At 45.6% G+C, this 14,700-nt stretch overlaps 1 protein-coding gene across 3 annotated transcripts in view; it reads right to left on the reverse strand.

Moving 5' to 3' along the window:
* Positions 1-14,700, reverse strand: part of Casr (calcium sensing receptor) — a 72,802-nt gene that overhangs the window by 39,794 nt on the left and 18,308 nt on the right. Inside the window, exon 1 of one of the 3 annotated variants that reach the window (XM_029470776.1) lies at positions 2,915-3,271. The exons of the other annotated variants lie outside the window; for them this stretch is intronic. The gene's annotated coding sequence lies outside the window, so the exon portion shown is untranslated. Of the gene's footprint in view, positions 1-2,914; positions 3,272-14,700 lie in introns of those variants that run through there. 3 annotated transcript variants of the gene reach the window in all.

The raw sequence follows: 14,700 nt of genomic DNA on the forward strand, positions 1-14,700 counted from the left end.
AGTGTACTTACATATAATAAATAAATCTTTAAAAAAAAAAATCTTGGGCTGGTGAGATGGCTCAGTGGGTAAGAGCACCCGACTGCTCTTCCAAAGGTCTGGAGTTCAAATCCCAGCAACCACATGGTGGCTCACAACCATCCATAACGAGATCTGACTCCCTCTTAAAAAAAAAAAAAGCCAAAGGGTCTTGTGCCTAGTTATACGGCACAGCCTTCAGATGTGTTTTTGGGAATCTAACTACATGGATATTGCATTGGATATTGGAGGTCTAGGCTTGTAGATAATGCATTGAGCATCTGGTTCCGTTTTCTTATTGCCTACTTCTCTCCTTTATCTGTTACTCCCCGTTAAAGTAAACTTTTATTTGAAATGTGGCAGGCATCGAGACATGCTCACAAACCATAAGTGAATTCTCAGGCTGAAAACAGCCATGGAATTGGCTTCCAAGCTCAGAACCTCAGAGGCTGACTCAGGTCTCCCCAGTAATGATGTTTCCTCTGGGAACCAGAGCTGACGCCCACCAGATTGGCTTCTCTGCTTGTGCTTCACACAGATGGAACTATGTATTCTAACTTCTCGGGGGGGGTGGTGGTGGCCAGACACACACACACACACACAGCAAGGTCACAGTAAGCTCTCTTCCAGCTTTAAGTTTTGTTCTTTTGTGCTTGGCTTCTTCTTTAATATGTTTGCAGGACCCAGCCATGCAGTATTGTGGAACCTGTTAACTTTCTTCTCCATTGAGTAACACAGCCACCATGTGTCAGTCAGCAGTGGGGCATGGTCTCATGCTGGGAGTTAGGACAGTCACAGTGGCTTAGGCTTGTCACTCAATGTGTCTTCTTTTAAAACAGTTCTTCACTTATTTTATGTGTGTGGATGTGCTGCCTGCCTGTATGTTTGTGTACAGCGTGTGTGCCTGGTGCCCTCAGAGGTCAGATGAAGGTATCAGATTCCCTTTGTCTTTCTGAGCCTGGGTTACCTTGCTTCAGATAATGTCTTCTAGCTCCACCCACTTTCCTCTAGATTTCCTTTTAATTTATTTGCCTTCTTTTTATATTCTATATTGTGTTTCCTGTATTCCTAAAAGCATGTGAACATTTTAATTATTTTAAATTTTATAAAAGAATACCTGTAAGTTTCCACGCTAAGTCCTGATTTTGCCTGGTGTGTAATATTTCACTATGTGACTAGATGGTAGCCCACCCATTCATGTTTTCTCTGAGGGCTATTTAAGATACCTCAAGCAGCACTTCCACATACCACCTCTATGAAACATAAATACTATTAACTTTTTTTTTTTTTTGCAAAATTTCAAGGACTCGAGGAACAGGTCCAAAGTACATTTTAATGTGTTTGAAATTATGTAATAATAAATTTAAAAATTGCCTGAAATGTTAACTGAAAACCACGTGTCTTTTAAAATTAAAGGTGTTTCTCTTGCTTGGTCACCACTGCAGTGAAACAACAGCCAAAATGTTCATTTCTTGTAGAGGTAGAATTAGGTCAGTCTCCTTGTTCCATGCCTAAGAACTCAAGGGACTTCATTTCCAAAAACTTTAAATTATTTCATATTTTTTCTAGAGATTTCTATTAATATCCTATAGACCTGTCCGTCATCTTTTAGGGCATGCTAACCATCATGGGTGTCATGGTTTTTCAACTGACCTCAGTCTGAGAGGAACAGCCTAGCTAATCTCCGGGCATACGTGTGCCTGTTCCCAATGATGTCACGATGTGGCCGACCATTTCCCACATCCCTGTCACCTGGGTCCTCCTAGCTGTGTGTTTGTGTGCCTTTTGGGGAAGTCCTTTTGGAATCTTTGTCTGTGTTTTCATCTCCAAATATAACCACACTGCAACCGGTAAAAGTGAGCTTGATTGTATTTTTGAGGAACCATGTCTCTTGATTAAATTCATTTTGAATGTTGTTCCCTGTTTTAAAGGAACATGCCACCCCCCTCAGGAAATATTTATAGATTTATTAGCTGGCCTCTCCAGATTTTCCCAGGAGTACCCGGAGTCACCCTTTAAAGCAAACAAACCAAATGAAAAAACCAAACCCTGGAGTGCATCAGTTGCCTCCATGAAGAGTCTCCATTAGTGACAGTACCTGAGGGAGGACAGTCATGACTGTCCCTTCCCTAGATAGAGCCAACTTTAATGCAAATGGAAAAACATCCCCTCCCCACCCACCCCCTAGCACTAGAAATTTAATCTAGGGCATTAGCCCGTAATGGTAAAGCCCTCTGCTGCTGAGCCAGGGCTCCAGCGTCAGCAGCATCTTCTTTCAGAAACCTAAAAAGAGCAGCTGTCACCAGGCCGGGCAGGTCACTGAGTCTTAACATGTAGTTCCTGGGCCTGCAGCAGTATGAGCATGGAGACTGGTTAGAACTGTGGGTCCCCGGTCCCCTCCATCCACAGAACAGGAAGCCCGGGCTTTAGCAAGCCCTCTGTGTGTAGCTTATGCACGTTCAAGTCTGAGCATTGCAGCCAAAATATCTCCTTTCCGCCTTTGCACCAGGTCATATTCTGTTCTAACAGACCCCCTGAAACCGAGAGTGACTTCTTTTTGTTTTAAGTGAATCTTTTTCTTCCAGCATTATAATTTCCCAATGTAACCGGCAAACAAAACAAAACGAAACAAAAAAGACGCACCTTGAAGAGACAAAAGAATTTCCTGTCCCTGCCAACCCCAAAACAATTTCCCTAATCTCTCTCATGCAACAAGCTGCTGAATATAGTGACACTCAGGACCTCACTCAGGAAACATGACGTACAGCCTTATGAATTGCTATGTGCTAAGGAAACACAGCCACTACCCACAGGAGGCCACTCTACCCCCCACCCCCATCCCCCATCGAAGACTGCTGAAGGGAAGCTGCAGCCAAGGAGAAGAGAAGGGACTTACCTGTGGGGTTGTCACAGTCCTCCACCCTTTCCCAGAAGAAGTTTCATGAGATCTACTTGTAACGTGAATCTCACTATTTAGTCCCTTTCTCTGATATGCAAAATGACTACATTTCTTTGTGTTCACAGTTTATCCACTGGTTCCAAATAGGATGGCCTGAGACTCTAAGCAGGGCTTTTAGAAGTCCCCTTTGCAAAGCCCTGTCCATTGCTGTCTGGTCTCTCAGGACTCCTTCTTAAGGACCTTCCAGGGCTACCTGCTAGCAGTCTGTGGTCTCTGTCTACCCAGTGTGCCCTGTCTCTCTGCCTTGCCTGCACCTGGCCTCCGTGAGGCTCAGTTTCTGGTCACAACTGGCCAGCTTGAAAACAGATGACCAGCTCTCCAGAGTCACAAGGTGGCCTTGCTACTTGGAAGCCTTGCCGACAGCGGTTTGATTTCACTCCCCTTTGAAATAAGATTTGATCTTCTCACTCTTGCTTTCCTCTGTCCCTCTTTTATCTTCCAGAAGTTTCCAAAGGCATGTTAGCCTCCTAATCTCCCTGTAAGCTGTCTAAAAGTCAATTACAAAGGTCAGCATATACTTTCCTAGTTTTGGGTCACTTTATGTTGGTTTCATTAAACCAGGACCCAATTCAGCTCCTGGGTGGCTTGTTTGTGTAAACACACTTTCCATTAAAACACAAGCAGGCTGCTCAGCTTCCATGCATAATGCCTATGGTTGTTTTTGTGTTGCCACAGTAGTTTGGCTAGTTATGGCAAAGGCTGATTTACCCACCAAGTCTAAAATGTTTACAATTTAGCCCGTTATAGAATAATCTGTGGAGGCCTGCATGTGGTCAGGCACAAACCCCATACTCTTTCCCCTCACCAGACAACCCAGCTCTGACAGCAGATGCACCTGGAGAGAGCTGCACTTTCTGCTACTTAAAAGGAGTTGATTTTTTTTTTAACCAGGATTCTCAATAGGAGGAATGACTGTGATGGTCTGACCGGGGTTGGGAATAGAGGTCAGCTCTTTCTGCTGGCTGTCATCTGACTCCAGGCACCTGGAGCTGGGCTGTTGACAGGAACAGAACAGAGGCCTGAGATGGGACCTCCCCGACCCCATCACTGGAAAACCTTCAGCAAAAAGAGGGAAAACAAGCTGTGGTTCTGATTCACCAGCCAGGCACAGCGTTTACCCCCTTAGAGATTGCCGGGAGAGCCAGTTCTGTAGTATACTGGTTGCCTTCCAGTGCAATGACCTTAAGGGATAGTTTGCTTGCTGGGGCTTGACTGTTAAGTAGAAATGCAACTTACCAAGGAGCCCAAGCATGACCTAAAACTAGGTGGTGAGGGGGAGGAGATAAACACATAAATAAGCCGTGTCTACAGCGAGGGGGGAGAACCCTCTCAGGCCTGTGTTTCTCTTCCTCGTTTTCTTCTTAGTAATACCCTGAGGTGCAGAGCAGGGTCCCTTTGGAGAGAACTGAGGAGAGCAATCAATGTCCTTCAAATAGGGTCTGCCTAGACAGATGGGGAACAGACTCAGACGAGACACCTCCCTCAGACGAGATGAAGGGAGGCACAGTTTGGCACAGCCAGCCCTATGCTGGCACACCCTCAGCCACCCACTGTACCATTGCTGAGCCTGGACCAATTAGGTTCTTCTTCACGGCAGAGGAGGACCACTGTGGGGTGGTAGCACATGAAGAAAGTTCTAGAAAGAGCTTGCAGGGGAGTCCAATTCATTGATATGGAGATATGTTCTCATCTACAAATATATTCCTAGATATTCCGGGATGCATATGGCCTATGGGCTGCAGGTCAAACATCCAGATAAAGGACTGGGCTTGTCCTAGGTGATTTGTGGGAGGGCTTACAGAAGTTGGACTTGTGCACGCTGTGAGAAACAGTTGTCAATCAATCTTGAAGGAAGGCAAGCTAGAGTGAGGCTGGGGCTGGAACTGACTGGAAACCAGGCCAGGGAAATGATTTCTGCTGATTTAATGATGTAATGTTTTTGTGTGCACTCAGACACGATTACAGAGTGGCTCTGCCTTTATCACAGACACCGGGTCACCTGGCTTCACACTCCTGTTCTACAGGAAAGTTCGAAGGCCTAACTGGTAGACCCCAGAAAGTTGCCCAAACTTTCCTTTCTGGCTCTGACTGCTTCCCTTTCTCTGATGTACGAAAAATCCCAGGACAATGGAGTCAGGAAAGACTTTGAAAATCATCTGGTTCCAACTCTCCAGGTTCAAGGAAATGGAAGGTCAGAGATGTTATGTGAGTTCCAATGTCACGCAGCCAGCAAGTCTCATGGCTGGTAACCCTGAACCCCCGCCAGCATGGGCCTGGCTCCATCAGGGCTCCTTTCCTATCTCTTTCCTCCAGCCCACATAGTTCTTAATTAGCCCCAAATCTTCACGGTCCTTCTCACCAGCTGGTGTTGTGGTTTTTGTTTTTTTGTTTTGTTTTGTTTTGTTTTTAACAAGATAACTTTATTCAGAACAAAGCAATAGAAAAGATCAGAAAAGAGCCCAACAGAGCAGTAAGCCAAGAGATACACAACCAAGGGCCTGCTCAGGGCTTTGTCTGTGATTGGGAATGCCCTTTCAGCCCTCTGATCCACAGTTTCTCCTCACCCTTCAGGACGGCTCAGAATCCACATCTCCACAAAGCCCTACCCAATTCTCAGTGCTCTGAGCCTTTCTCTGCCTGGCATTTCTATTTCAGAGTCTCTTGCCTTGCAGTCAGGACCCTGGTCTGTCTTAGAGCTATACAATGTCCTCTTAGCAATCCTGTAATAATGCACACCAGCCTTACCCCAAGACTGAAGGAGGCGCTTGGACCATCCTTTTCGTAGTATAACTTAAAAAAAAATCAATCGTAGAGTAGACTGAATAACGAACACAAAAGGCCCCGTAAAAATGCTGAGGTGTTACAGGTACAGGGAGAATCTGATGATCTCCAGGCCACCCTTCCTGTGATGGCTATCTGGACATGCGGGCATGCTGGAAGAACTGGCTATGACTAGGGGATTCTGGCTCAGGGCAGCAGCAGCCTGCAGCTGGTATGCTCAAGCCCCTGTTAGAAGAGAATCTAGGGTTGGCTTTGCAGCAGAACAAGGTGGGAGGATGATACAGCCCTGAGCAGTCACAATTCTACCTGTGGAAGCAGACAGTGGTCTCTTCAGTTTAATGAAAACTAAGGCAGAAAAATGCTCATATGTGTAGTTGATCCAATTGGGTGTTTCATGTATTTGAAAAACAAGATGAAGTGATTTGCCCAAAGTCACATAGGCAGAGCAACAATGAGGTGGATGTTTGCTGGTGAGTATCACAGACTGCCTTCTAGAGGAACTGGGTTCGATTCCCATCACCCATATGATAGCTCACAACAGTCTATAACTCCAGTTCCAGGGGATCTGATGCTCTGTCTCTTCTTGCTTTCACAGACATCACATTCACGTGATGCACAGACATATGTGCAGGCAAAACACTTATACACACAAAAGGTAAAGAACGGAAGGCAAGTTTCTTATCTCTTATACCAAATGTCAGTACCACCTTGAGGGACAACAGGGCACAAGGCACAGGTGATAGGGTTCAACTCTCTGTTTTAGCAACGACTCGCTGGGAACATGGGTCTAGTTGTTCAGTCAGTCTTTGTATCTCTGCTTTCCCATTCTGTAACACAGGAGTAATAGTTACATTAAAATAATGCTTGTGAGCATTTAGCATGGGACCCAACACAGAGGAAGTACTCAATAAACAGTAGTTCTTAATATGAGAATATGACAGTGACCTTCCCCATGGGTCCCTAGGGTTAACTGGTCAGGGGACCAACTCAACATCTCCCCAATGACTACAGGATGCTATTGGCTTATTCCCTCCTAGCAGGGCCAACTTCTGTGATGACAAGACAGAAAGCCATGCAAACTACCCACTGGGTCAGAGACATGTGCTGTTAGTGTTGTGAGATGTGTGTGGAAGGTCTAGCAATGTGACACTTCCCTACCATAGGGTCACGATCCAAAGGAACATTTTATGATGTCTCTAAAATAGCTGCAGCTGGCTGATGCCACTCAGAGAGAACTTAAGGGGAGTGGGACAATAGAGAAAGTCCGAAGCTGTACGGATGGGCAAGGGTGAGAGATGAGTGGGGATAGAGGTAGGGATGGGGGCAGGCAGGGTGGGGGGCGGTGAATTCCAGGTTCTAAAGGTGGGTCTTCCCATCCCTTTAATGATTCTCCATTCAACGGGACTGTGGAACACCTTGAAAACATGCTTTTCTAAAGAAGAGAGCCTTTGGCTGAAAAGGCCTAGAGGGACATAAAAGAACCAGAAGAGAAACGGTCGGTTGACAGTGGCTGGCTCTGGGCTCTCCGTCTCTTGGTAGGATGATGATTCTCAGCAGAGGCTGTTAGAAGCTGCCTTCTGTCCCCTCTGATCACCTGCTGCAAGTGAGGGTCTTCCTTCTGCGTGTTTCCCGTGCCCACTCCGGGCTGCACTCGCCCTGGGCCCGGCAGTTCCTCTCCCCGTAGCTCCTTTCCCCACGTCAGCAGCCCCCATCCGCCTGCACCTGCCTCACCGGAGCAGAAAGATCTCAGCGCAGTTTGCAGTCCCCCCCCCCACACCCCCACACGGCTTGGCTTCAGCAGGAGAGGTCCATTTGGTTTGTAAGGCATCTTTCTGTAGCAGTGGCCCTCTGGCTAGGGGACCTCTCCTCACCTGAGTCTTCTTCAGCCCACAGAGGCTGAGCTTCAATGTTTGTTTCCTGGACACCTCAAGACCAGGGAGACACTTCTGCACCGAATGAAGGCTTAGGTTCCAAGTTACTGCCCGGAAGCTGTCTCAGAATAGTTCTGTGTCGGTGTCCCATTTAACAAGTGGGTGGACTGAGGTTCCAAGAGGGAAGAGACTTGTGGTGATGATAGGGGGAAGGGTGGGGGCGGTGGGCAGTGTTCTGAGTAGAATGACTGGTAACGGATAGAAGCCATCTTATTACGAATTACCACGGAGCAAACTTTACACAGAAGGAAACAAGCTACAATGGAACACACCCACTCCTGGGGATATTAGGATGTGTCCAGATGAGAGAATTTTAAATCTGAAAAGGACCTGGAGGTCACTTAGCTAACGTGTTTGTTAGCTACTGCCTAGTGTTGGGGGAAGGTGCAGCCTCCAGTGGTCCCTGCCCACTCTCTCAGCTGCCATTGTGTGCATGGCTTCTGCATTAAGAAGTGTCATGGACAGTCTTCCCCCTTCCTAAACCTTGCAATCTGATAAAAAGCCAGGTCCTCTCTGTACACTGTGTACTGAGATATTGGTGGGTACCGCTGTTTAGCGGAAGGGAAAAACAAGAATCAGACGGGAAAGAGCCTCTTTCCAGGACCAGTGATCTCCTTTTACAGTATCTCATTTGAGATAAGGCTATTGTTTTGGAAAAGTTATTCCACAAACAGAGGAAAGCTTGGAGCCAACTCTCCCTTTCTGGAGAATTCTCTGTGAATGGGCTTAGGTGAGAGGGAACAGAGCCAATAGATGCGGAGTCAGGTGTTTGCATGGACTGTGCTAGCCTAATGGATATAAGTGGACATGGGAGAAGAGGAGTGTTTAATGGATAAATAAGGCAAAGCGGGTAAGCAGTAGCTAAAAGCTACTGTGTATTTGCTAGCTTTGTTGGTTAAGGCCTCCAGTGATCCCTAGCTTTAAATGGATGAACTGGGGGGAGACTCGGAGAGGTGAAGAGACTCAGCTGGGCACACTGAGAACGCTGGAGAGTTTTAAACTAGATGCTGCTGCTCCCAGAAGACCTGGCAGGCACACCGGAGAGTTTTGTGCATATCATCTTTATCACTCTCTTTCCTGACCATAGATCTCTAAAGATTCTACATCCCTAATGCTCAACAACCATTGAGTTTGGTTTTTCAAGTCTGAAGAATTCAGAACTTCTGAACCTCTGTAGATCTCCACTCAGCCCCACTGTGGACCATCCAAGTGAAGACTGTGGGCAGTGAGGCTTGGGAGTCAGGCTCTGGGGGCCTGGGCTGAGGTGAGGGGATAGCATCACGATAGCCAGAAGACTGGGGATTGACCGTTCAACCAGGCAGGGAACAAGTGGAGAGAAAGTGAGTGACAGCCTTGGGTCAAGCACATATTCCAACATGTATTAAATAAATCTAAACGTATCAGATTTTCTCTTTCTTTGAGACAGGGTTTCTTGCAGCCCAGTCTGACCTCAGATTCACTATGCAGCTGAAGATAACCCTGAACTTCTGATCCTCATTCTCTACCTCCCAAATGCTAGGATTGCAGTCATGTGGCATCATGCTTGGTTTATGCAGGCTGGGGATGGAAGTCAGGTCTCAATCCTGTATGCCTGGTCACTCTACCAACTGAGCTGTATCCCCAGCTCCTTTACCAGAGTCTTTAACAGAGTCTAGTGCATACTGTAAAATTTCCAAGAAGCTCAAGCAAGCAAAACAGAGAGTTAACAAGAAAAGCAAGTGCCATCCTGTTACACACACACACACACACACACACACACACACCTCTTCTCCTATTCTCCTCAAAGTGTTAAGTCTGTGGAATATTGTGGTTTGCTTGATTCATTTGTGGCTAGTTACAATCACCAACGATGCCAATGATATGCAATGTTGCTCTGTATTTTTCTAGAAAATTTCAGTTCATGTCACGCTGGATTCCCAAAAGAATCAGTACCCCTTGGCCCTTCATGGCTCCTTGCTGTCATGAACAGCTAACATCCTCTAGATGCCACTGGGTAGAATACAGCATTGACTGGGGATGGAGGTTGGAGAAAGAACAGCAAGGAGTGGTTAGATATGAACAGATTCTCAGTGGACAAATATTTCTTCTTTCTGTTTCTAGTCTTTCTGAAGATGATTTTTATTAACCAATAACCCACTTCAATCAAGTTTGTTGTTCTTAAGGTTACAACTCTTTTTTTGATTTTTTTGGGGTTTTGGGGTTTTTTGTTGTTGTTGTTTTTGTCTAGAATGGATCCAGGTTACAAAGATCCAGATTGAGACCATGAACATTTCCAGCATTCTAGAAGCCTCCCAGTGGCTCTCACACTCAAGTACATCCTCAATTGCTACCAACCTTTGGGTCTTAGAGAGCATTGGGAAATCCCTTAGCTTCATATGTAACTTGTAGCATGGAGGCACATGTTGCGTTGCGGTTACCGTGTTGTACCCAAAGGCAGCCATTGTTCATGGCTCAGTTTCTACACGTATTCACATGAATTGTATCCCCTAACCCCTTTATCAGAGTCTTTAACAGTCTAGTGCGCATTGTAGATAGGACGCCTTCACGTCTACATGAACACACAGGTGCACTAGCCTGATATTTCCCATAGGATGCTACCTGCTTGACCTCATGTGCAGGATACTGTGGAGCCGGTAGAGAAACAATGAGAATAAGAACCAGCAAGGTTCTAAAAAGACTTCCTCCAAATGTGCCACTCAAGCCAAACTGCAAGGCAAGGATTCCTTTGTCCTAGCCTGCAAAATGCTGAAGAACGTTGTTGAGCTTTCACTGTGTTCTGTTCTATGGACAGATCTCTTCCAGCCAGCACCCCAGGTTGCAGGACTTTGATCTTCTACATTAACATTTGTCACTGTGACTCTCCAATGGCCCAGCACCTCCCAGACCCAGGTTGTAAACCAGTTTCTGTGGCTCCACAGATCCTTCCCTCATGTGACTTTGATGATCCCAGTCTTGGTGACCCATGATCTAATCTATTACTCCAGGCACCAAGTTACTGATTCCTGAACGGTTCATGTCTCATTAATATTAAAGAATGGATCTTCTGGATCTTCAGAAACTTACAGCCACACCCTTGCCTGGGCCCATGAGGTGCGTCACAGATCCAGTTTCTCCAGACAGACAACACAGGCTCTCAACCTCTAAAAATGAATCATCCCACCACTTTCCTGCCTTGACCTTCCTGGAGCACACTTGACTTTATCTACGAAGCACACCTGATATCGGCCCACCCTCTGATTCACTGCCATAGTTGGGAGCTATCCTCGCTGTCCTATCTTGAATGGCTGGCTCTTAACTGGTCTCTGTTTTGATTCTTACTCTGAAATAATCCATCCCCCTCCCTCGCCATGTAACAGAGCAGTCTTTGAGGTATCGGTCAGATCATTCCAGGGGCTGCATGAAGAGGGAACTTTACAGACGTTGTGCTATGACCCAAGTGATCACCAGGCCAGGCCAGGTTGGAACAACTCTCTCTTGCTCATGTGCCACTGTGTCCAGTCACAATGGCTTCCTACCCGCTTGTGAAACACACTGGCTTCTTTAACCTTGTTCTTTCTTCTACCTGGAAGGCTCTTCCATTGATTTTTTCTGGCTGCTCCCCTAGCCTTCAGGTTTTATATTAAGTGCCACTTTTTTCTCAAGATTGTATTTCTAGTATAACCCCCTTTATTTTTTAATAACCACATGCTCTGTAATATGTAATTGATAACGAAGACAACTAAATTTTCTATTTAGTAGTTTGTTATCAAATTTCCAGTTCCAAACCCAAAATATGACCTTAAGGGAGTCGGGGGTGGGGAGGATTGTCCATTTTGTCCACAGTTAAATCCTCGTTACAGGTTAAGAATTTAGTAGGGGGGGGTCAATAAATAGTCATTGAGTGAATAAGCGATTCTTCACATTTCTAGCTCTTTAAAAAACGTTTTTAAAATTCACATTTATTTATTTATTGTGTGCACATGCATGGGTGTGTGTGCTACAGAGTACATGTATAGGTTAGAGGACAACTTGCTAGAGTTATTCTCTTCTCTTCTACTATGTGGGTCCTGGGGGTTGAACTGAGGTCATCAGTCTTTGCTGCAAGTGCCTCTTTCCGTGGAGCCACCCCCTTGGCCCCTCTTACTTCTGACAGATCCTGTAGGTGGTGTCTCTGACGTAACCCACACTTCTTTCTAGCTTTACCATAGCACTGTAGGTTAAAACACCATCAGCCCATGAGTCCCCCTGGCACCAATAGCCTCTGACAACCACTGCCTGCTCCCCCATGAGTCCCGCTGGCACTGATAGCCTCTTTACAGTCACTGCCTGCTCCCCTTCTCAGTTTCCCTCAACCCATTCTTCTCTGGTGGCACCGCTTTTGAATACAGACAGCTGTATTCAAATCACCTCAGTGGTTTCCCTCTGCTCTAAGGGTTCAGAGAGCCCGACTCATAGTGATCGTTACACTTCTGGCTGGCTGAGTTCCCCCTCACCCTCAGCCTCCTTTCTTTGTTCCCCACCCCACTCTGCTTCAGATGTTACTATGCCTCACTTCTTCCAGCTGCAATGCCTTCTTACACTGCTCCTTCTACTAAGAATCCTCCGTGTCTTTTCTCCATCCACCCATACAGAATTGGTCTATATAGCTACAGGATAGTAATATCCTTTCATCGGCTCAGAGGGAGTTCTGCTTACATACAGAATTTTCCTCTGTGGTTCTGTATCCTTCACTAGACAGGATTCTCCACAGGATGAAGTGAAGTCTTTTTTCATTGTTCTGTTTATAATACATGACAGAATACTTGGGCATATATCAATTGCTCAATAAATACATGGCCAACAAGTAGAGTTTTAAAAATGGATATTCCAAATGGCAAAATCATACCTAAAGCTTACACTTGAGTAACAATGGTTTGTTGCTGATGAAGTGTGCTTCTGTGTGTCCAGAGCCTCCAATGGCTTAGTCAATGACATCCTCCTAACGTAAGGAATCTGGAAGTTCCATAACAGCTAGAATCCACTGAGCTCTTTCAATGTGCCAGGTTGTACCAAGTCCCTGACGCTTAATTCCTTCAACCATCACTACATCATTAGAATGATTCTCTTACTACCACCATTTTAAATAAGTCTGTGTGTATATGTGTGGTATATATGTGTCAGTGCACATGTGTACATAAGTATGCAGACGCAAGAGGTCGATGTAGGTATCTTCCTCAAATGCTCTCCACATTATTATTATTATTATTGAGGCAGGTTCTCTGAGCTGGGGCTCACTGATTTGGCTAGACCAAAGTTCTAAACTTGTGAGTCCTCACCCCAATGGCGTTGAATGACCCTTTCACAGGGGTCACCTAAGACTTTCAGAATACAGTAGCAAAATTACAGTTATAAAGTAGCAACAAAAACTGGATTAAAGTTTGCATCATCAGGGAGGCTGAGAACCACCAGGCTAAATTGCACTGGCTGGCTGGTGAGCCCCATGGGTCCTCCTGCCCCTGCCTCCCCAGCGCTAGGATTACAGCTACATGCTGCAGTGCCCGGCTTTTTAAAACTGGAATGCTGTGGATCTAAGTTCAGGGCCTCATGTAAGCGAGCACTTTACCAACTGAGCCATCGCCTCAGGCCCAGAATTGCTAAGGTTGTTAATCCTTTATCCTGTTATGGAGATAACACAACTTTCTATGTTTCAGATTCTACTCTCCTGTGATATCTAGATCTATAACTAGATATAATTTTAATATATATTAATATATTTTTAAAATTGAATTAAACATATATAATCTTAAAAATTGAAAACAAAAAATGCAAGCAAGCAAATCAGTCCTTCCTATCACTTTCTAAGTGAAACTTGGACCCCTGACCTGCTTGATGTTGCCTCCTGAGTGCTGGCTGGTATGGGCTCGTGCCACCAAGCCAGGCTCACGATCAATGTCTGGATGAATTTCTCATCCTCAAAGAACTTCCGGGAAAATCGGAAAATGACTCAGTCCTTCCAACATTGCAAAGTGGACACTCCAGGTGGAACACATTCACTTCGCAGGCTGTAGGAAGCCAGAAATGGGAGGTGGTCCTTCCAACTCACGCTGCGTTCGCCAGTCTATTCTCACCCCTTCTTGTCCACACGTCAGGACTGGGGATAAACTGGGTAAACTGATGTCAGGTCAAGGGCAAAGCAACCTGCACAGAACAGAAAGGGAGAGGACAGCCCCACCCGGCGAGGCTTCAATGACCTATCTGACTGATTCTGTCTGTGGACTGTGTGCCCATCAAGAAACAAGATTAATTTGACAAATATGCTTAAAGAATCGAGCCTGGCATTTGTATAGTGCTTGCCAGTTTGCAAAAGAGCTTTCATGCCCTGACCTAATTTGACTCTCATAACAGGTTATGGAAAGCGGACATTATGAACATCCCATTAGAGATAGGTAAACAGCCGGGGCTCTGTCGGGGGTGGGGGGGTCTGACAGAGGCCACAGCCCTCAAGGAACTCAGCTCTGGTTCTATTCCAGAGGTTGTGGACCCCATGGCTTCTGACACATGTCCTTCACAAAGAGTCCCTCTGAGGGCAGTACTCATTGGTCACTTCCGACATGGGTCCCCTCATGATAGTCTCTGAGCTGTCCAAGAAAACCAATTATACCTGACTTGGCACTAGAAACCTGGGGCTCAGCTTAATCATTACCCATTCACCAGACCTAAATGCCTCCTGGCAACCTGGACTATTTCAAAAATTCAAATCCCCTCCACAGAGTAAGAGCTTTGCCCAAAGCAATGATTTGAAAAGAACGGGATGTATAGAATAATATCCACAGAATTTTAGTGATGGGTTCTTACCTGCTTCAAAAAAATGCCTTTTGAGCTTTGTTCTTTTTCACCATAATTGTATGCCTTATCCATCCTGAATTATTTAAATGAGAAGCAATGAGAAAGATTTTTCCTTTCCTTTCCTTTCCTTTCCTTTCCTTTCCTTTCCTTTCCTTTCCTTTCCTTTCCTTTCCTTTCCTTTCCTTTCCTTTCCTTTCCTTTCCTTTC

Source organism: Mus caroli, chromosome 16 (genome assembly GCF_900094665.2).
Source record: "Mus caroli chromosome 16, CAROLI_EIJ_v1.1, whole genome shotgun sequence".
Classification (NCBI taxonomy): Eukaryota; Metazoa; Chordata; class Mammalia; order Rodentia; family Muridae; genus Mus; species Mus caroli.